Raw genomic sequence first — 20490 nt, 5'->3', positions numbered from 1 at the left:
GGTTCCGTTCTTTGCGTCGACCCGCAATGTAGTAGTTGGCGGCGATTTTAACTGTGTTACTGCCGCAGCCGATCAATTTCCCACGGCTACCATGTGCCCGGAACTTTCCCAACTAATTGTGACAAATGACTTGATCGATGTTTGGCGTCATTTTCATCCTGCCACGACGCAATACACACATTTTTATGCGAACGGTGCCAGCAGAATTGATCGCATTTATGTGTCGCGGCCGCTTCAAAAATATCTTCACAGGGTTGCGGTACATCCCGTCGCTTTTAGCGATCACTGCGGTGTTGTGTGTGACGTGCAATTACTGGCAAATAGGCAGGCGCCACCTTCCCGTGTTTGGAAACTCAATACCCGTCATCTCTCTGACGCCGGTTTACGTTGCGAGATTCAGAACGTGTGGCAGTTTTGTTCTGAAAAACGGGGAAGCTATGCCTCGGTCTTACAATGGTGGGTCGACCTAGCCAAACCGCAGTTGCGCAGTGTTGCGATGCGGTATGCAAGGGAGGCGTCATATTGGGAGAGGCGCACCATTGCCTTTTACCAGCAGTGCCTCCAAGATGCGCTTGATGCGCCCGTGGCGCCAGATCAAAACTTACGCGCACGTTTGAATAGAATTAAAAGCAAGATACTCCAGCATCACCTCCACAAGGCACAAGGTGTTCTGGTCAGGAGCCGACCGCAGTGTGAGACCATTGACGAAGTGCCAACGCTTTACCACTTGGCACGCGAGAAACGGTTGGCGCGGAGGAAAGACATTACCACCCTCATCACGGACACTGGTGCTCGTCTCACGGCGAAGCATGAGATCGTTCCCCACGTCACCGACCACTTTAAGAGATTGTTCGGACGGACAGCTGCCGATGATGTCGCACGTTCCTTTCTGTTAGATGAATTGGATACTGTCATCTCCGAATCTGACCGTCAGTCACTGGATGAGATGTTGTCACGGGACGATGTGAAAGACGTGTTGCGTTCGTGTCGTCGAGGGAAGTCTCCAGGTCCAGATGGCCTTCCCATCGAATTTTACCTGGCTTATTGGGATATTTTCGGTGAGACATTGACGATCATGATAAATGAAATTGTTCGTGGTGCTGCTGTCCCTTCGAAGTTCGTTGCAGGGCGTATTATATTAATTCCGAAGACACCGACAGCATGCCGTGTTGAGGCATTACGCCCTATCACACTTTTAAATGCAGACTATAAACTGGCGGCACGATGCCTCGCAACGAAACTCAGTGTGGTCATGGACAGGATAATCAGTCCCTTTCAGTCGTGTGGTGTGCAACGCCGTAGCATTTTTCACGCTGCGGCTTCATACCGAGACGTGGTCGCGTACGCAGCAATTAATGACCTGTCCGCTGGCATTCTCTCCATCGACTTTGCCAATGCATTCGACCGTATCGGGCACGATTATCTTTTGTCCGTCATGACAAAACTGGGGTTCGGCGGCCACTTTCTCGATGCTATACGGAATCTTTTAACGTCGGCGACGTCAGTACTTGTAATCAATGGTTGGCAGTCGCCACCCATTCCTATTACAAGATCCGTCAGACAGGGCTGTCCTTTATCAATGCTCCTATTTGTCATTGCGCTCGACCCGTTTTTGCGCGCAATCGGTCGAATCATTGACGGTATCCAGGTCTGTCACGTCTCTCTCAAATGTGCTGCCTATGCTGACGACGTGGGACTTTTCATAGGGCGGGCACATGACTTGGACAGAGTTCGCGATGTTCTGACATTGTACGAACGTGCTTCTGGCGCCGCTCTGAATACGCGGAAAACTGTATTGGTACCACTGGGTCGGCGGGGACTGTCTGCTGAACAGGACTGGTTCCGTGTTGTGCGCACCCACAAAATTTTAGGACTCGACATTGTAGCGTGCCCACAAAAAATGCAAGTTTTAAACTGGAGGCGCATTCTTGGCACTGTGAAGACCCTATGTCGCAGCCACTCAGGTCGCCGACTCAACTTACATCAACGTGTGGCTGTCATTAACACATTCATTTTATCCAACGCGTGGTACATCGCCCAACTGCTTAGTGTTCCGAAGCCGATCGGGAGGGCGATTTCGCAGGCAGTCTACTGGCTCCTGTGGCGGCATGAAATTTTTAAAGTCAAGGCTTCGACCTGTGTCATCGACAGGCAGCTGGGCGGCCTCGGTTTCACCGACGTTCTACGTAAATGCGGCGCGCTGCTCGTCCACCGGACAGCCACCCTGCAGTCCGACAACCCGGCAGGAACCACCGCGGCACTCCTGGAGCTTTACCGCCCACACTCTGAAGCGGCGCCCGTCTCTCTCGCGGCCATCCCGTACAAGATGTCCTACATACGGGAGTACTTTTTAACGAGAAGCTACGCTCTGTCAACGGCTACCGACAGACACAGGACCGCCCGCGGACTCTACGTTGCCCTGACTGGACAACCTCCGCGTCATAAACTGGTGTTCCGGAACCCCACAGTGGAATGGGTGAACGTGTGGGCAAACATCAACAACCCGGTGTTGCCGTCGGACGTGAGTGCGCTCTGGTTTAAGATCGTCAACAACACCCTAGCGACGAACCAGCGGCTTGCCGACATTCATCTCCTTCCCTCTGCCAACTGTGGTAGATGTGGTGCTGTGGACACACGGGAACATCGTTTTGAGTGTGCATCGGTGTCGACGGTATGGCGGCTGTGTCAACGAATGGTCGCCCACATTAATAGAACGCCTCCTCACCTTGTGACTGTTCGTCGTGTGATAGTGCCTCACTTCAAAGCTTTCCCGCGGACGAAAAATAACGCCACTGTCTGGATCTTAGGGCATACGGCTTATGCCCTTATCGATATGGCCGTCACTGATACTGTGATTTACCTGGATTATTTGTGGGCCCAGTATATGACACTGAAGGATTGCGTTCAATTTCGCGAACTGTTTGCGAATTTTTTGAAGGCGGCCTTGGATTACGGCTATGACATGGAACTGCGGCAAACACCTTGAACTGAGATTTCCTGAGCTGCAACGTTCCACTTTTTATTTCCTTTTCCTTCTTTTAATTGTTTTATTTGTGTTATGGTTGGTGACTTGTGCCACAAACTCACTACGGGTCGTTTTGGTTTTATCTCCAAGAGAGGAGTGTCCTTTTAATTTTGAGGAATTTTATTTTGTTCACCAGACTTCATGGATATTTTAGAAGATACAGCCTGTTTGTGTGGAACATTCATCGTTGCAGGAGTGTTTTTCCAGTCTCTTAATTTCTGTTCCCGGACTGTTGCGATTTCATTTTATTACTTTTCGGTGATTTCTATTTCTTGCGTGTGACGCACACATCGACATACACTCTCATGTTGTGCTGTTGTGCAGCGTTGACACCTGTTTTGTAACAACTCTCTGCTACATCGGCGTGACTGCCGTTAGTCAAGAGGGAGAATATATTCCTTTTAAGCGGAATATGATTTTCGTTGCAATACGAGCAGAAGAGTTGAACCAGCGGAGGAGAGAAGACCGTCCACGAATTCCGCGATAGAATTACTCTTAGTTCTTCATTTATCTGTGGAAGAAGACACCACACCATCTGCGCAGAAGATGATTTTGTTTTCCATTATTCCTCTGTTCCACAAAGTTCGACAGTCCAGCAAATATAGCGATGAAGCTCGCCGAAGAAGGCATATATTGGTGAGAGTAAGGAAAAAAAAAAAAAAAAAAAAAAAAAAAAAAAAAAAAAAAAAAAAAAAAAAAAAAAAAAAAAAAAAAAAGTGGTAGAATGCTCGCCTGCCACGCGGGCGGCCCGGGTTCGATTCCCGGCCGATGCATCATTTTGCTTTTCCCGCGATAATGCTGCCGCGTGGCTTGCGCGCTTGAGATGCACGATCCACAAGAATGTATAGCTGGATTCCCTTGAGAAGAACCGAGAACGCAGCACTCGCGGGTCCCCACTAGGACGCTCGCATCATGTTCTACAGACTAGCGTCGGCCTGGCCTCACAAGTTGCTGTGTCCCGGTGCCTCCGAGGCACTGAACTTTAACGACAAGGAGTGCTGCCTATCGTTGCAACAGCTGCAGCAACACCGCAATCAACTGGGCCGGCAGTGCACGTGTAGCAACAGAACACGTTATCCAGGAAGTACAGTGTCTCTACGTCTAATATTGGGTACGGTATTTAGGCAGTTTCCAGGACAAGCAGTTCACCCGTGCCTCGGTAGCGCAGTAGGCAGCGCGTAAGTCTCATAATCTTAAGGTCGTGAGTTCGATCCTCACCCGGGGCGTTTAATTTTCTGTGACTGATGCTGGTGCTGTTGCTAGGGCGCCAACGTATTTCTTGTTTGTTATCCACAACGTTTCAACGCTTCAGCGGGAGAATGTTTACTTCCTGTTATTGCTACTTACAGCTTCCCTTTTCCTCTTCTCCCAGCAGAGCACGAAGCCAAAAGCACTGCTCTGCGACGTTTGAGGTGCGCGCCTTGCCAGTCAGTATGTGTAAAGATGCTCGCAAAGAGAGAGGGGCGCCGACGCGGCCCTCGACACGAAATGCGACAAGCGACCGTACGAACGGTCGAATGAAACGGCCACATCCGGTGTGGTCTAGTGGCTAGGATACCTGGCTTTCACCCAGGAGGCCCGGGTTCGATTCCCGGTACCGGAACGGAATTTTTTCCACACGAATCGTGACAAGTTTGAGCTGTCCGAGCGGCCGTTTCCCGTCCTGCTCGCAATATAGCTACTGTTTCGTGACCGTCAGCAGAATATAGACTAGGGAAGCAGACACACGACGCCCATAGAAATGGTGTATGGCTTCATGCCACCCGTTTCCAGCGTAGGGCTGAGCAACTGCGTCTGCCGAGGCCCGTTAGCTCAGTTGGTTAGAGCGTCGTGCTAATAACGCGAAGGTCGTGGGTTCGATCCCCCCACGGGCCACTACTCTTTTACTACTGCGAAAAGGCAGCGCCGATTTCAGCTGGCGAGTGTGATGACCAAAAGATCATCACCCTGCGTGGAAGTTGACAGAGGATCCGAACCCGACTCGTCGGGAAGCACTACAGCATTCACTCGGCAATGGCCATAATATCTTGAATACACTGGTTCTCAACCGATAAAGAGAAAATGAAAGAAAATGTCCGATTGCCGATGCGTAACAACTTTGGCCCTGGTCAGTACTTGGGCGGGTGAGCGCATGGGAACACAGGGCACTATTGGCAGTTTTACTTCCTATTTTTGTTTCTCCTTTGACTGATTCGGTCAGGGAAACGCCACCGTGAAATGAAGGGGGCGTGCTGTGTGTCCATCGCCTCGCCTCTCCTTGCCTCTCTCAGTCGTTTCTCGTGCTTGTCGTTTTGATATAGGCCGATTTGAGAGCGTCAGCTCTCGCGTCAGCTGAGCAAAGTCGAGACAAGTCGAGACACACTAAGGGCTGGCGCTTGGAAGGCAACTATGCTGACCATTACACCACCACCGCACAAGCGAGCGCCCCGCCTCCGCGCTGTGTCGGCTTCCCGCCTGTCGGCAGCGGCCGAAGGTGATCGTACCCGGCAGGCGCATTTCGAGGCAGGCTAGGGGAGCACATCCAGACGCATTCGGACAGCGTATCCGCGCACATTTCGCATCCTTTGGCAAGAGTCGGCGCCGGCGACGCAAGAGTACGCAGAGGACCGCGTTCTGGCGGCATTTTTAAGCAGTGCAGTGCAGGATTCAGCGTCTGCAGCACCTTCTCCACAGAATGCTACGGCGCTTGACGGCAGTCCCACTTTCCTTTGAGACATCTGCTCGGGAAGCAGCGTGAAGTTACCGCTGGCCCGAGCATCGGTGGTTCAGTGGTAGAATGCTCGCCTGCCACGCGGGCGGCCCGGGTTCGATTCCCGGCCGATGCATCATTTTGCTTTTCCCGCGATAATGCTGCCGCGTGGCTTGCGCGCTTGAGATGCACGATCCACAAGAATGTATAGCTGGATTCCCTTGAGAAGAACCGAGAACGCAGCACTCGCGGGTCCCCACTAGGACGCTCGCATCATGTTCTACAGACTAGCGTCGGCCTGGCCTCACAAGTTGCTGTGTCCCGGTGCCTCCGAGGCACTGAACTTTAACGACAAGGAGTGCTGCCTATCGTTGCAACAGCTGCAGCAACACCGCAATCAACTGGGCCGGCAGTGCACGTGTAGCAACAGAACACGTTATCCAGGAAGTACAGTGTCTCTACGTCTAATATTGGGTACGGTATTTAGGCAGTTTCCAGGACAAGCAGTTCACCCGTGCCTCGGTAGCGCAGTAGGCAGCGCGTAAGTCTCATAATCTTAAGGTCGTGAGTTCGATCCTCACCCGGGGCGTTTAATTTTCTGTGACTGATGCTGGTGCTGTTGCTAGGGCGCCAACGTATTTCTTGTTTGTTATCCACAACGTTTCAACGCTTCAGCGGGAGAATGTTTACTTCCTGTTATTGCTACTTACAGCTTCCCTTTTCCTCTTCTCCCAGCAGAGCACGAAGCCAAAAGCACTGCTCTGCGACGTTTGAGGTGCGCGCCTTGCCAGTCAGTATGTGTAAAGATGCTCGCAAAGAGAGAGGGGCGCCGACGCGGCCCTCGACACGAAATGCGACAAACGACCGTACGAACGGTCGAATGAAACGGCCACATCCGGTGTGGTCTAGTGGCTAGGATACCTGGCTTTCACCCAGGAGGCCCGGGTTCGATTCCCGGTACCGGAACGGAATTTTTTCCACACGAATCGTGACAAGTTTGAGCTGTCCGAGCGGCCGTTTCCCGTCCTGCTCGCAATATAGCTACTGTTTCGTGACCGTCAGCAGAATATAGACTAGGGAAGCAGACACACGACGCCCATAGAAATGGTGTATGGCTTCATGCCACCCGTTTCCAGCGTAGGGCTGAGCAACTGCGTCTGCCGAGGCCCGTTAGCTCAGTTGGTTAGAGCGTCGTGCTAATAACGCGAAGGTCGTGGGTTCGATCCCCCCACGGGCCACTACTCTTTTACTACTGCGAAAAGGCAGCGCCGATTTCAGCTGGCGAGTGTGATGACCAAAAGATCATCACCCTGCGTGGAAGTTGACAGAGGATCCGAACCCGACTCGTCGGGAAGCACTACAGCATTCACTCGGCAATGGCCATAATATCTTGAATACACTGGTTCTCAACCGATAAAGAGAAAATGAAAGAAAATGTCCGATTGCCGATGCGTAACAACTTTGGCCCTGGTCAGTACTTGGGCGGGTGAGCGCATGGGAACACAGGGCACTATTGGCAGTTTTACTTCCTATTTTTGTTTCTCCTTTGACTGATTCGGTCAGGGAAACGCCACCGTGAAATGAAGGGGGCGTGCTGTGTGTCCATCGCCTCGCCTCTCCTTGCCTCTCTCAGTCGTTTCTCGTGCTTGTCGTTTTGATATAGGCCGATTTGAGAGCGTCAGCTCTCGCGTCAGCTGAGCAAAGTCGAGACAAGTCGAGACACACTAAGGGCTGGCGCTTGGAAGGCAACTATGCTGACCATTACACCACCACCGCACAAGCGAGCGCCCCGCCTCCGCGCTGTGTCGGATTCCCGCCTGTCGGCAGCGGCCGAAGGTGATCGTACCCGGCAGGCGCATTTCGAGGCAGGCTAGGGGAGCACATCCAGACGCATTCGGACAGCGTATCCGCGCACATTTCGCATCCTTTGGCAAGAGTCGGCGCCGGCGACGCAAGAGTACGCAGAGGACCGCGTTCTGGCGGCATTTTTAAGCAGTGCAGTGCAGGATTCAGCGTCTGCAGCACCTTCTCCACAGAATGCTACGGCGCTTGACGGCAGTCCCACTTTCCTTTGAGACATCTGCTCGGGAAGCAGCGTGAAGTTACCGCTGGCCCGAGCATCGGTGGTTCAGTGGTAGAATGCTCGCCTGCCACGCGGGCGGCCCGGGTTCGATTCCCGGCCGATGCATCATTTTGCTTTTCCCGCGATAATGCTGCCGCGTGGCTTGCGCGCTTGAGATGCACGATCCACAAGAATGTATAGCTGGATTCCCTTGAGAAGAACCGAGAACGCAGCACTCGCGGGTCCCCACTAGGACGCTCGCATCATGTTCTACAGACTAGCGTCGGCCTGGCCTCACAAGTTGCTGTGTCCCGGTGCCTCCGAGGCACTGAACTTTAACGACAAGGAGTGCTGCCTATCGTTGCAACAGCTGCAGCAACACCGCAATCAACTGGGCCGGCAGTGCACGTGTAGCAACAGAACACGTTATCCAGGAAGTACAGTGTCTCTACGTCTAATATTGGGTACGGTATTTAGGCAGTTTCCAGGACAAGCAGTTCACCCGTGCCTCGGTAGCGCAGTACGCAGCGCGTAAGTCTCATAATCTTAAGGTCGTGAGTTCGATCCTCACCCGGGGCGTTTAATTTTCTGTGACTGATGCTGGTGCTGTTGCTAGGGCGCCAACGTATTTCTTGTTTGTTATCCACAACGTTTCAACGCTTCAGCGGGAGAATGTTTACTTCCTGTTATTGCTACTTACAGCTTCCCTTTTCCTCTTCTCCCAGCAGAGCACGAAGCCAAAAGCACTGCTCTGCGACGTTTGAGGTGCGCGCCTTGCCAGTCAGTATGTGTAAAGATGCTCGCAAAGAGAGAGGGGCGCCGACGCGGCCCTCGACACGAAATGCGACAAGCGACCGTACGAACGGTCGAATGAAACGGCCACATCCGGTGTGGTCTAGTGGCTAGGATACCTGGCTTTCACCCAGGAGGCCCGGGTTCGATTCCCGGTACCGGAACGGAATTTTTTCCACACGAATCGTGACAAGTTTGAGCTGTCCGAGCGGCCGTTTCCCGTCCTGCTCGCAATATAGCTACTGTTTCGTGACCGTCAGCAGAATATAGACTAGGGAAGCAGACACACGACGCCCATAGAAATGGTGTATGGCTTCATGCCACCCGTTTCCAGCGTAGGGCTGAGCAACTGCGTCTGCCGAGGCCCGTTAGCTCAGTTGGTTAGAGCGTCGTGCTAATAACGCGAAGGTCGTGGGTTCGATCCCCCCACGGGCCACTACTCTTTTACTACTGCGAAAAGGCAGCGCCGATTTCAGCTGGCGAGTGTGATGACCAAAAGATCATCACCCTGCGTGGAAGTTGACAGAGGATCCGAACCCGACTCGTCGGGAAGCACTACAGCATTCACTCGGCAATGGCCATAATATCTTGAATACACTGGTTCTCAACCGATAAAGAGAAAATGAAAGAAAATGTCCGATTGCCGATGCGTAACAACTTTGGCCCTGGTCAGTACTTGGGCGGGTGAGCGCATGGGAACACAGGGCACTATTGGCAGTTTTACTTCCTATTTTTGTTTCTCCTTTGACTGATTCGGTCAGGGAAACGCCACCGTGAAATGAAGGGGGCGTGCTGTGTGTCCATCGCCTCGCCTCTCCTTGCCTCTCTCAGTCGTTTCTCGTGCTTGTCGTTTTGATATAGGCCGATTTGAGAGCGTCAGCTCTCGCGTCAGCTGAGCAAAGTCGAGACAAGTCGAGACACACTAAGGGCTGGTATGCAGCGAGTAAGAGGGCGAAAAGACAATAGTTTAAGAGCGCGTGGCAAAAGTACTCATACGCGAAATTAAAAGCCTGCTGCGGTGGCCGGGAATCGAACCCCGATCAACTGCTTGGAAGGCAACTATGCTGACCATTACACCACCACCGCACAAGCGAGCGAACCGCCTCATCGCTGTGTCGGCTTCCCGCCTGTCGGCAGCGGCCGAAGGTGATCGTACCCGGCAGGCGCATTTCGAGGCAGGCTAGGGGAGCACATCCAGACGCATTCGGACAGCGTATCCGCGCACATCGCGCGGAGCAGCGGAGCGGTTGCGGCTTTGTTTACATCGCGGGGCGGCGCTCAGCGAGTGTTTCGAGGTCCACGTGTTCAAGTTTCTTCAACGTGAGTACCATGTCGACAGTTACTAGGGCAAACACTGCGCAGTTTGTGTTCGATCGAAATGCTTTGCGGCCCACCGCTTTTGAAATCCACGAATTTATATTCGAAGATTTGAAAATCCCGGAAGATCTAGTGGACACTTTTCAGTTGGATTTCGCGCAATATTCGCTATTTTTGAAGTTCTTTTCCGGCGACATCTGTGAAAGATTTGTTGAAAAATTTGGCGGAGTGCGTAAATTTAGGCATGTCGATGGCACAGTCAGTGATGTGCAGATCGTGCCCTCGGGTTATGGTGTTAGAACGGTCCGAGTATTTAATGTGCCCCCTGAATGTGGCAATGATTTGATTGCACGTGCTCTCACTCAGTACGGCGTTGTCTTGTCGGTAGTGAACGAAAAGTGGTCTAGTGCGTACCGGTACCAGGTTAATAGTGGAGTACGTAGTGTCCGCATTGACTTGAAGAAACACATTCCATCCTACGTAATGATTGCGGGCTGTAGGGCTCAAGTGACTTATATCGGCCAGCCACCCACATGCTCAATTTGTCATTCCACTGAGCATTTACGTGTTGATTGTCCCCGTAGACGACCCGTGCAGCTCCCACGTAGTGATGCTGCGGCTACTGGTGGCCACTTTGTGCCACTACTGAGTGAAATAGTAGCGGGCACTGTGTCACAACCCCGCCCTGCCGACCCTATTCGTGCTGAGGATGTACCAAGTGAGGTGAATGTTACTGTAGACGCGCCACAGGATCGAATGGAGGACGCTCCCATTTTGTCCTCGGCTGTGGTAGAATCGGATTCAGTTGCTAAGGAGGTCCCAGATGTTTCGGATCATGCACCAGTTGCTATTTCGGAAGAGATGGACACCTCCTTACCACCGCCTCCGCCGCCTGAAGAGGTTCCCCTGGCACCGAGGAAAGGGCGTACAAAGAAAAATAAAAATAAGGGTACTAGGAGTCAGCAGTCAGATGATTTACCGTGCACCCCTGTCTCAGAGAGTGGCAGTGAGAGTGAAGTTCAGACATCGTGCCCCCCTGCCTCTGACAGCTCTGCGCGCCAGGAGCGTATAAGGGAACAAACTGCACATCTCAAGGTGTTCTTAAATACGGCACGCGAACAGGGTGCGCATGCTGCGAAGCGCAAAAGCGAGCAAAGTAGCGAGCAGCTGCCGCAGCGCACGCGCAGGCATTCGGCGACGTCGGCCGCCGGTACAGCAACAACACAGGCGGACGAGTCCACGTACACAGACACCGCTGGTGGTCGCGCCCAACCGACCGACCGACCAACGGAGACGCCCTGGTGGAAGCAGGAGGAGGACGACCCTGGATCCCATTAGCGGCTTTCGGCGGACCTGCTGTAATTCGTGCCCCGTTTACCTGCGACGTTATGTTAGGCTGTTCCTGCACGCTGACAGTAATTTTCAGCACAGTATTGTCCACGAGTTACGTAATGGGTTGCAGTGCTTCTTGCTTAAGACGCTGCATCTGCGTCTTCCGTTTCTCATTTTTCTTGCTAATACTTGAGTGTCTGTGTTTTAAATGGCCGCCGCTCGTCAACATCTAAAGATCTTCTCAGTTTTATCACTCAATGTCAATCGCATCATAGCTGCGCATAAAATAGCAAGTTTTATAGACTTTTTAACTTTGGGAGGCTATGACGTTGCATTGCTCCAAGAAGTTACTGTTAAGCGCTTCAATAACGTCCCTGGTTATGATGTCATCTATAACATTAACGTTGAAGGTACTTGTGGCACCGCTGTTCTTTATAAAACTGTATTGCAACCAACTAACGTTCAATTTTTACCGAATGGCCGCTTACTTACGTGTACGATCCAGGATGTCACATTTATTAATATATACGCGCCGAGTGGCACTGATCATAAACGTGCACGTTCCGTTTTCTTTAATCAAGATGTGGTTCCGTTCTTTGCGTCGACCCGCAATGTAGTAGTTGGCGGCGATTTTAACTGTGTTACTGCCGCAGCCGATCAATTTCCCACTGCTACCATGTGCCCGGAACTTTCCCAACTAATTGTGACAAATGACTTGATCGATGTTTGGCGTCATTTTCATCCTGCCACGACGCAATACACACATTTTTATGCGAACGGTGCCAGCAGAATTGATCGCATTTATGTGTCGCGGCCGCTTCAAACCTATCTTCAGAGGGTTGCGGTACATCCCGTCGCTTTTAGCGATCACTGCGGTGTTGTGAGTGACGTGCAATTACTGGCAAATAGGCAGGCGCCACCTTCCCGTGTTTGGAAACTCAATACCCGTCATCTCTCTGACGCCGGTTTACGTTGCGAGATTCAGAACGTGTGGCAGTTCTGTTCTGAAAAACGGGGAAGTTATGCCTCAGTCTTACAATGGTGGGTCGACTTAGCCAAACCGCAGTTACGCAGTGTTGCGATGCGGTATGCAAGGGAGGCGTCATTTTGGGAGAGGCGCACCATTGCCTTTTATCAACAGTGCCTCCAAGATGCGCTTGATGCACCCGTGGCGCCAGATCAAAACTTACGCGCACGTTTGAATAGAATTAAAAGCAAGATACTCCAGCATCACCTCCACAAGGCACAAGGTGTTCTGATCAGGAGCCGACCGCAGTGTGAGACCATTGACGAAGTGCCAACGCTTTACCACTTGGCACGCGAGAAACGGTTGGCGCGGAGGAAAGACATTACCACCCTCATCACGGACACTGGTGCTCGTCTCACGGCGAAGCATGAGATCGTTCCCCACGTCACCGACCACTTTCAGAGATTGTTCGGACGGACAGCTGCCGATGATGTCGCACGTTCCTTTCTGTTAGATGAATTGGATACCGTCATCTCCGAATCTGACCGTCAGTCACTGGATGAGATGTTGTCACGGGACGATGTGAAAGACGTGTTACGTTCGTGTCGTCGAGGGAAGTCTCCAGGTCCAGATGGCCTTCCCATCGAATTTTACCTGGCTTATTGGGATATTTTCGGTGAGACATTGACGATCATGATAAATGAAATTGTTCGTGGTGCTGCCGTCCCTTCGAAGTTCGTTGCAGGGCGTATTATATTAATTCCGAAGACACCGACAGCATGCCGTGTTGAGGCATTACGCCCTATCACACTTTTAAATGCAGACTATAAACTGGCGGCACGATGCCTCGCAACGAAACTCAATGTGGTCATGGACAAGATAATCAGTCCCTTTCAGTCGTGTGGTGTGCAACGCCGTAGCATTTTTCACGCTGCGGCTTCATACCGAGACGTGGTCGCGTACGCAGCCATTAATGACCTGTCCGCTGGCATTCTCTCCATCGATTTTGCCAATGCATTCGACCGTATCGGGCACGATTATCTTCTGTCCGTCATGACAAAACTGGGGTTCGGCGGCCACTTTCTCGATGCTATACGGAATCTTTTAACATCGGCGACGTCAGTAATTGTCATCAATGGTTGGCAGACGCCGCCCATTCCTATTACAAGATCCGTCAGACAGGGCTGTCCTTTATCAATGCTCCTATTTGTCATTGCGCTCGACCCGTTTTTGCGCGCAATCGGTCGAATCATTGAAGGTGTCCAGGTCTGCCACGTCTCTCTCAAATGTGCTGCCTATGCTGACGACGTGGGGCTTTTCATGGGGCGGGCAGATGACTTGGACAGAGTTCGCGATGTTCTGATACTGTACGAACGTGCCTCTGGCGCCGTTCTGAATACGCGGAAAACTGTACTGGTACCACTGGGTCGGCGGGGACTGTCTGCTGAACGGGACTGGTTCCGTGTTGTGCGCACCCACAAAATTTTAGGACTCGACATTGTAGCGTGCCCACAAAAAATGCAAGTTTTAAACTGGAGGCGAATTCTTGGCACTGTGAAGGCCCTATGTCGCAGCCACTCAGGTCGCCGACTCAACTTACATCAACGTGTGGCTGTCATTAACACATTCATCTTATCGAACGCGTGGTACATCGCCCAACTGCTTAGTGTTCCGAAGCCGATCGGGAGGGCGATTTCGCAGGCGGTCTACTGGCTCCTGTGGCGGCATGAAATTTTTAAAGTCAATGCTTCGACCTGTGTCATCGACAGGCAGCTGGGCGGCCTCGGTTTCACCGACGTTCCACGCAAATGCGGCGCGCTGCTCGTCCACCGGACAGCCACCCTGCAGTCCGACAACCCGGCAGGAACCACCGCGGCACTCCTGGAGCTTTACCGCCCACACTCTGAAGCGGCGCCCGTCTCTCTCGCGGCCATCCCGTATAAGATGTCCTACATACGGGAGTACTTTTTAACGAGGAGCTACGCTCTGTCAACGGCTACCGACAGACACAGGACCGCCCGCGGACTCTACGTTGCCCTGACTGGACAACCTCCGCGTCATAAACTGGTGTTCCGCAACCCCACAGTGGAATGGGTGAACGTGTGGGCAAACATCAACAACCCGGTGTTGCCGTCGGATGTGAGTGCGCTCTGGTTTAAGATCGTCAACAACACCCTAGCGACGAACCTGCGGCTTGCCGACATTCATCTCCTTCCCTCTGCCAACTGTGGTAGATGTGGTGCTGTGGACACAAGGGAACATCGTTTTGAGTGTGCATCGGTGTCGACGGTATGGCGGCTGTGTCAACGAATGGTCGCCCACATTAATAGAACGCCTCCTCACCTTGTGACTGTTCGTCGTGTGATAGTGCCTAGCTTCAAAGCTTTCCCGCGGACGAAAAATAACGCCACTGTCTGGATCTTAGGGCATACGATTTATGCCCTTATCGATATGGCCGTCACTGATACTGTGATTTACCTGGATTATTTGTGGGCCCAGTATATGACACTGAAGGATTGCGTTCAATTTCGCGAACTGTTTGCGAATTTTTTGAAGGCGGCCTTGGATTACGGCTATGAAATGGAACTGCGGCAAACACCTTGAACTGAGATTTACTGAGCTGACGCGTTCCACCTTTAATTTCTTTTTCCTTCTTTTATTTGTTTTAGTTGTGTTATGGTTGGTGACTTGTGCCACAACCTCACTACGGGTCGTTCTGGTTTTATCTCCAAGAGAGGAGTGTCCTTTTAATTTTGAGGAATTTTATTTTGTTTACAAGACTTCATGGGTATTTTAGAAGATACAGTCTCTTAATTTCTGTTCCCGGACTGTCGTGATTTCATTTTATTACTTTCCTGTGATTTCTGTTTCTTTCGTGTGATGCACACATCGACATAAACTCTCATGTTGTGCTGTTGTGCTGCGTTGACACCTGTTTTGTAACAACTCTCTGCTACATCGGAGTGACTGACGTTAGTCAGGAGGGAGAATACTTTCCTTTTAAGCGGAATATGATTTTAGTTGAACTACGCGCAGAAGAGTTGAACCAGCGGAGGAAAGAAGACCGTCCACGAATTCCGCGATAAAATTACTCTTAGTTCCTCATTTTTCTGTGGAAGAAGACACCACACCATCTGAGCAGAAGATGATTTTGTTTTAAGTTATTCCTCTGTTCCACGAAGTTCGACAGTCCAGCAAATATAGCGATGAAGCTCGCCGAAAAAAAAAAAAAAAAAAAAAAAAGTGGTAGAATGCTCGCCTGCCACGCGGGCGGCCCGGGTTCGATTCCCGGCCGATGCATCATTTTGTTTTTTCTCCGGTAGGGGTGCTGCGTGTCTTTCGCACTCGAACTGCGTGAGCCATGAGAATGAACCGCGGGATTCCGTGTGGAAAGAACCAATCATGCAGCGCGGACGACTGCTCGTTTGGACTCCTGCGTGCTATTGTACATACTGGCGTCGGCCTAGCATCGCAAGTTGCCTGCCGCGCCGTGAATGCACGTGTAGCAACAGAAAAAATGAGCCAGGGAGTGCAGACTCTCTACCACTTGTATTCGGTACTTACCAAGACTCCAGAAGGCCTAACGATCGCCTGCCTCGGTAGCGCAGTAGGCAGCGCGGAAGTCTCATAATCTTAAGGTCGTGAGTTCGATCCTCACCCGGGGCATCTAATTTTCTGTGACTGATGGTGGTGCTGGTGCTAGGGCGCCAACTTATTTCTTGTTTGTTATCCACAACGTTTCAACGCTTCAGCGGGAAAATGTTTACTTCCTCTTATTGCTACATACAGCTTCCCTTTTCCTCTTCTCCCAGCAGAGCATGAAGCCAAAAGCATTGCTCTGCGACGTTTGAGGTGCGCGCCTTGCCAGTCAGTATGTGCAAAGATGCTCGCAAAGAGAGCGACAATGCGACAAGCGACCGTACGAACGGGCGAATGAAACGGCCGCATCCGGTGTGGTCTAGTGGCTAGGATACCTGGCTTTCACCCAGGAGGCCCGGGTTCGATTCCCGGTACCGGAACGGAATTTTTTCCACACGAATCGTGACAAGTTTGAGCTGTCCGAGCGGCCGTTTCCCGTCCTGCTCGCAATATAGCTACTGTTTCGTGACCGTCAGCAGAATATAGACTAGGGAAGCAGACACACGACGACCATAGGAATGGTGTATGGCTTCATGCCACCCGATTCCAGCGTAGGGCTGAGCAGCTGCATCTGCCGAGGCCCGTTAGCTAAGTTGGTTAGAGCGTCGTGCTAATAACGCGAAGGTCGTGGGTTCGATCCCCCCACGGGCCACTACTCTTTTACTACTGCGAAAAGGCAGCGCCGATTTCAGCTGGCGAGTGTGATGACCAAATGATCATCACCCTGCGTGGAAGTTGACAGAGGATCCGAACCCGACTCGTCGGCAAGCACTACAGCATTCACTCGGCAATGGCCATAATATCTTGCATACACTGGTTAGAGAAAATGAAAGAAAATGTCCGATTGCCGATGCGTAACAACTTTGGCCCTTGTCAGTACTTGGGCGGGTGAGCGCATGGGAACACAGGGCACTATTGGCAGTTTTACTTCCTATTTTTGTTTGTCCTTTGTTTTCGGAGCTACAGCCCGATCCGATTCGGTCGGGGAGACGCCACCGTGAAATGAAGGGGGCGTGCAGTGTGTCCATCGCCTCGCCTCTCCTTACCTCTCTCAGTCGTTTCTCGTGCTTGTCGTTTTCATATAGGCCGATTTGAGAGCGTCAGCTCTCGCGTCAGCTGAGCAAAGTCGAGACAAGTCGAGACACACTAAGGGCTGGTATGCAGCGAGTAAGAGGGCGAAAAAACAATAGTTTAAGAGCGCGTGGCAAAAGTACTCATACGCGAAATTAAAAGCCTGCTGCGGTGGCCGGGAATCGAACCCGGATCAACTGCTTGGAAGGCAACTATGCTGACCATTACACCACCACCGCACAAGCGAGCGCCCCGCCACCGCGCTGAGTCGGCTTCCCGCCTGTCGACAGCGGCCGAAGGTGATCGTACCCGGCAGGCGCATTTCGAGGCAGGCTAGGGGAGCACATCCAGACGCATTCGGACAGCGTATCCGCGCACATTTCGCATCCTTTGGCAAGAGTCGGCGCCGGCGACGCAAGAGTACGCAGAGGACCGCGTTCTGGCGGCATCTTTAAGCAGTGCAGTGCAGGATTCAGCGTCTGCAGCATCTTCTCCACAGAATGCTACGGCGCTTGACGGCAGTCCCACTTTCCCTTGAGACATCTGCTCGGGAAGCAGCGTGAAGGTAACGCTGGCTCGAGCATCGGTGGTTCAGTGGTAGAATGCTCGCCTGCCACGCGGGCGGCCCGGGTTCGATTCCCGGCCGATGCATCATTTTGTTTTTTCTCCGGTAGGGGTGCTGCGTGTCTTTCGCACTCGAACTGCGTGAGCCATGAGAATGAACCGCGGGATTCCGTGTGGAAAGAACCAATCATGCAGCGCGGACGACTGCTCGTTTGGACTCCTGCGTGCTATTGTACATACTGGCGTCGGCCTAGCATCGCAAGTTGCCTGCCGCGCCGTGAATGCACGTGTAGCAACAGAAAAAATGAGCCAGGGAGTGCAGACTCTCTACCACTTGTATTCGGTACTTACCAAGACTCCAGAAGGCCTAACGATCGCCTGCCTCGGTAGCGCAGTAGGCAGCGCGGAAGTCTCATAATCTTAAGGTCGTGAGTTCGATCCTCACCCGGGGCATCTAATTTTCTGTGACTGATGGTGGTGCTGGTGCTAGGGCGCCAACTTATTTCTTGTTTGTTATCCACAACGTTTCAACGCTTCAGCGGGAAAATGTTTACTTCCTCTTATTGCTACATACAGCTTCCCTTTTCCTCTTCTCCCAGCAGAGCATGAAGCCAAAAGCATTGCTCTGCGACGTTTGAGGTGCGCGCCTTGCCAGTCAGTATGTGCAAAGATGCTCGCAAAGAGAGCGACAATGCGACAAGCGACCGTACGAACGGGCGAATGAAACGGCCGCATCCGGTGTGGTCTAGTGGCTAGGATACCTGGCTTTCACCCAGGAGGCCCGGGTTCGATTCCCGGTACCGGAACGGAATTTTTTCCACACGAATCGTGACAAGTTTGAGCTGTCCGAGCGGCCGTTTCCCGTCCTGCTCGCAATATAGCTACTGTTTCGTGACCGTCAGCAGAATATAGACTAGGGAAGCAGACACACGACGACCATAGGAATGGTGTATGGCTTCATGCCACCCGATTCCAGCGTAGGGCTGAGCAGCTGCATCTGCCGAGGCCCGTTAGCTAAGTTGGTTAGAGCGTCGTGCTAATAACGCGAAGGTCGTGGGTTCGATCCCCCCACGGGCCACTACTCTTTTACTACTGCGAAAAGGCAGCGCCGATTTCAGCTGGCGAGTGTGATGACCAAATGATCATCACCCTGCGTGGAAGTTGACAGAGGATCCGAACCCGACTCGTCGGCAAGCACTACAGCATTCACTCGGCAATGGCCATAATATCTTGCATACACTGGTTAGAGAAAATGAAAGAAAATGTCCGATTGCCGATGCGTAACAACTTTGGCCCTTGTCAGTACTTGGGCGGGTGAGCGCATGGGAACACAGGGCACTATTGGCAGTTTTACTTCCTATTTTTGTTTGTCCTTTGTTTTCGGAGCTACAGCCCGATTCGGTCAGGGAGACGCCACCGTGAAATGAAGGGGGCGTGCTGTGTGTCCATCGCCTCGCCTCGCCTCGCCTCTCCTTACCTCTCTCAGTCGTTTCTCGTGCTTGTCGTTTTCATATAGGCCGATTTGAGAGCGTCAGCTCTCGCGTCAGCTGAGCAAAGTCGAGACAAGTCGAGACACACTAAGGGCTGGTATGCAGCGAGTAAGAGGGCGAAAAAACAATAGTTTAAGAGCGCGTGGCAAAAGTACTCATACGCGAAATTAAAAGCCTGCTGCGGTGGCCGGGAATCGAACCCGGATCAACTGCTTGGAAGGCAACTATGCTGACCATTACACCACCACCGCACAAGCGAGCGCCCCGCCACCGCGCTGAGTCGGCTTCCCGCCTGTCGACAGCGGCCGAAGGTGATCGTACCCGGCAGGCGCATTTCGAGGCAGGCTAGGGGAGCACATCCAGACGCATTCGGACAGCGTATCCGCGCACATTTCGCATCCTTTGGCAAGAGTCGGCGCCGGCGACGCAAGAGTACGCAGAGGACCGCGTTCTGGCGGCATCTTTAAGCAGTGCAGTGCAGGATTCAGCGTCTGCAGCATCTTCTCCACAGAATGCTACGGCGCTTGACGGCAGTCCCACTTTCCCTTGAGACATCTGCTCGGGAAGCAGCGTGAAGGTAACGCTGGCTCGAGCATCGGTGGTTCAGTGGTAGAATGCTCGCCTGCCACGCGGGCGGCCCGGGTTCGATTCCCGGCCGATGCATCATTTTGTTTTTTCTCCGGTAGGGGTGCTGCGTGTCTTTCGCACTCGAACTGCGTGAGCCATGAGAATGAACCGCGGGATTCCGTGTGGAAAGAACCAATCATGCAGCGCGGACGACTGCTCGTTTGGACTCCTGCGTGCTATTGTACATACTGGCGTCGGCCTAGCATCGCAAGTTGCCTGCCGCGCCGTGAATGCACGTGTAGCAACAGAAAAAATGAGCCAGGGAGTGCAGACTCTCTACCACTTGTATTCGGTACTTACCAAGACTCCAGAAGGCCTAACGATCGCCTGCCTCGGTAGCGCAGTAGGCAGCGCGGAAGTCTCATAATCTTAAGGTCGTGAGTTCGATCCTCACCCGGGGCATCTAATTTTCTGTGACTGATGGTGGTGCTGGTGCTAGGGCGCCAACTTATTTCTTGTTTGTTATCCACAACGTTTCAACGCTTCAGCGGGAAAATGTTTACTTCCTCTTATTGCTACATACAGCTTCCCTTTTCCTCTTCTCCCAGCAGAGCATGAAGCCAAAAGCATTGCTCTGCGACGTTTGAGGTGCGCGCCTTGCCAGTCAGTATGTGCAAAGATGCTCGCAAAGAGAGCGACAATGCGACAAGCGACCGTACGAACGGGCGAATGAAACGGCCGCATCCGGTGTGGTCTAGTGGCTAGGATACCTGGCTTTCACCCAGGAGGCCCGGGTTCGATTCCCGGTACCGGAACGGAATTTTTTCCACACGAATCGTGACAAGTTTGAGCTGTCCGAGCGGCCGTTTCCCGTCCTGCTCGCAATATAGCTACTGTTTCGTGACCGTCAGCAGAATATAGACTAGGGAAGCAGACACACGACGACCATAGGAATGGTGTATGGCTTCATGCCAC

General features: G+C 52.4%; 24 non-coding genes across 24 annotated transcripts; 21 read left to right on the top strand and 3 right to left on the bottom strand.

Annotated features, from left to right (window-relative positions):
• Positions 1–4178: 4178 nt before the first annotated feature.
• Positions 4179–4251, top strand: Trnam-cau (transfer RNA methionine (anticodon CAU)). Its single transcript has one exon. It is a non-coding gene; the product is annotated as a tRNA-Met (tRNA).
• A 305-nt stretch (positions 4252–4556) lies between these two features.
• Positions 4557–4628, top strand: Trnae-uuc (transfer RNA glutamic acid (anticodon UUC)). Its single transcript has one exon. It is a non-coding gene; the product is annotated as a tRNA-Glu (tRNA).
• Positions 4629–4826: 198 nt separating this feature from the next.
• On the top strand, positions 4827–4900 carry Trnai-aau (transfer RNA isoleucine (anticodon AAU)). Its single transcript has one exon. It is a non-coding gene; the product is annotated as a tRNA-Ile (tRNA).
• An 879-nt stretch (positions 4901–5779) lies between these two features.
• Trnag-gcc (transfer RNA glycine (anticodon GCC)) lies at positions 5780–5850 on the top strand. Its single transcript has one exon. It is a non-coding gene; the product is annotated as a tRNA-Gly (tRNA).
• Positions 5851–6230: 380 nt separating this feature from the next.
• Positions 6231–6303, top strand: Trnam-cau (transfer RNA methionine (anticodon CAU)). The gene has a single exon. It is a non-coding gene; the product is annotated as a tRNA-Met (tRNA).
• Positions 6304–6608: 305 nt separating this feature from the next.
• Positions 6609–6680, top strand: Trnae-uuc (transfer RNA glutamic acid (anticodon UUC)). The gene has a single exon. It is a non-coding gene; the product is annotated as a tRNA-Glu (tRNA).
• A 198-nt stretch (positions 6681–6878) lies between these two features.
• Trnai-aau (transfer RNA isoleucine (anticodon AAU)) lies at positions 6879–6952 on the top strand. Its single transcript has one exon. It is a non-coding gene; the product is annotated as a tRNA-Ile (tRNA).
• Positions 6953–7831: 879 nt separating this feature from the next.
• On the top strand, positions 7832–7902 carry Trnag-gcc (transfer RNA glycine (anticodon GCC)). The gene has a single exon. It is a non-coding gene; the product is annotated as a tRNA-Gly (tRNA).
• Positions 7903–8282: 380 nt separating this feature from the next.
• Trnam-cau (transfer RNA methionine (anticodon CAU)) lies at positions 8283–8355 on the top strand. The gene has a single exon. It is a non-coding gene; the product is annotated as a tRNA-Met (tRNA).
• A 305-nt stretch (positions 8356–8660) lies between these two features.
• On the top strand, positions 8661–8732 carry Trnae-uuc (transfer RNA glutamic acid (anticodon UUC)). The gene has a single exon. It is a non-coding gene; the product is annotated as a tRNA-Glu (tRNA).
• Positions 8733–8930: 198 nt separating this feature from the next.
• Trnai-aau (transfer RNA isoleucine (anticodon AAU)) lies at positions 8931–9004 on the top strand. The gene has a single exon. It is a non-coding gene; the product is annotated as a tRNA-Ile (tRNA).
• Positions 9005–9582: 578 nt separating this feature from the next.
• Positions 9583–9654, bottom strand: Trnag-ucc (transfer RNA glycine (anticodon UCC)). The gene has a single exon. It is a non-coding gene; the product is annotated as a tRNA-Gly (tRNA).
• A 6123-nt stretch (positions 9655–15777) lies between these two features.
• Trnam-cau (transfer RNA methionine (anticodon CAU)) lies at positions 15778–15850 on the top strand. Its single transcript has one exon. It is a non-coding gene; the product is annotated as a tRNA-Met (tRNA).
• A 281-nt stretch (positions 15851–16131) lies between these two features.
• Trnae-uuc (transfer RNA glutamic acid (anticodon UUC)) lies at positions 16132–16203 on the top strand. The gene has a single exon. It is a non-coding gene; the product is annotated as a tRNA-Glu (tRNA).
• Positions 16204–16401: 198 nt separating this feature from the next.
• On the top strand, positions 16402–16475 carry Trnai-aau (transfer RNA isoleucine (anticodon AAU)). The gene has a single exon. It is a non-coding gene; the product is annotated as a tRNA-Ile (tRNA).
• A 586-nt stretch (positions 16476–17061) lies between these two features.
• Trnag-ucc (transfer RNA glycine (anticodon UCC)) lies at positions 17062–17133 on the bottom strand. Its single transcript has one exon. It is a non-coding gene; the product is annotated as a tRNA-Gly (tRNA).
• Positions 17134–17474: 341 nt separating this feature from the next.
• On the top strand, positions 17475–17545 carry Trnag-gcc (transfer RNA glycine (anticodon GCC)). Its single transcript has one exon. It is a non-coding gene; the product is annotated as a tRNA-Gly (tRNA).
• A 293-nt stretch (positions 17546–17838) lies between these two features.
• Trnam-cau (transfer RNA methionine (anticodon CAU)) lies at positions 17839–17911 on the top strand. Its single transcript has one exon. It is a non-coding gene; the product is annotated as a tRNA-Met (tRNA).
• Positions 17912–18192: 281 nt separating this feature from the next.
• Positions 18193–18264, top strand: Trnae-uuc (transfer RNA glutamic acid (anticodon UUC)). The gene has a single exon. It is a non-coding gene; the product is annotated as a tRNA-Glu (tRNA).
• Positions 18265–18462: 198 nt separating this feature from the next.
• Trnai-aau (transfer RNA isoleucine (anticodon AAU)) lies at positions 18463–18536 on the top strand. The gene has a single exon. It is a non-coding gene; the product is annotated as a tRNA-Ile (tRNA).
• Positions 18537–19127: 591 nt separating this feature from the next.
• On the bottom strand, positions 19128–19199 carry Trnag-ucc (transfer RNA glycine (anticodon UCC)). The gene has a single exon. It is a non-coding gene; the product is annotated as a tRNA-Gly (tRNA).
• A 341-nt stretch (positions 19200–19540) lies between these two features.
• Positions 19541–19611, top strand: Trnag-gcc (transfer RNA glycine (anticodon GCC)). The gene has a single exon. It is a non-coding gene; the product is annotated as a tRNA-Gly (tRNA).
• Positions 19612–19904: 293 nt separating this feature from the next.
• Trnam-cau (transfer RNA methionine (anticodon CAU)) lies at positions 19905–19977 on the top strand. The gene has a single exon. It is a non-coding gene; the product is annotated as a tRNA-Met (tRNA).
• Positions 19978–20258: 281 nt separating this feature from the next.
• Trnae-uuc (transfer RNA glutamic acid (anticodon UUC)) lies at positions 20259–20330 on the top strand. The gene has a single exon. It is a non-coding gene; the product is annotated as a tRNA-Glu (tRNA).
• The last annotated feature ends 160 nt before the right edge of the window (positions 20331–20490 follow it).

This window comes from Schistocerca serialis, chromosome 2, assembly GCF_023864345.2.
Source record: "Schistocerca serialis cubense isolate TAMUIC-IGC-003099 chromosome 2, iqSchSeri2.2, whole genome shotgun sequence".
NCBI lineage: Eukaryota > Metazoa > Arthropoda > Insecta > Orthoptera > Acrididae > Schistocerca > Schistocerca serialis.
The sequence above is the reverse complement of the archived record's forward strand: the minus strand, read 5'-3'. Positions and strand labels throughout refer to the sequence as shown.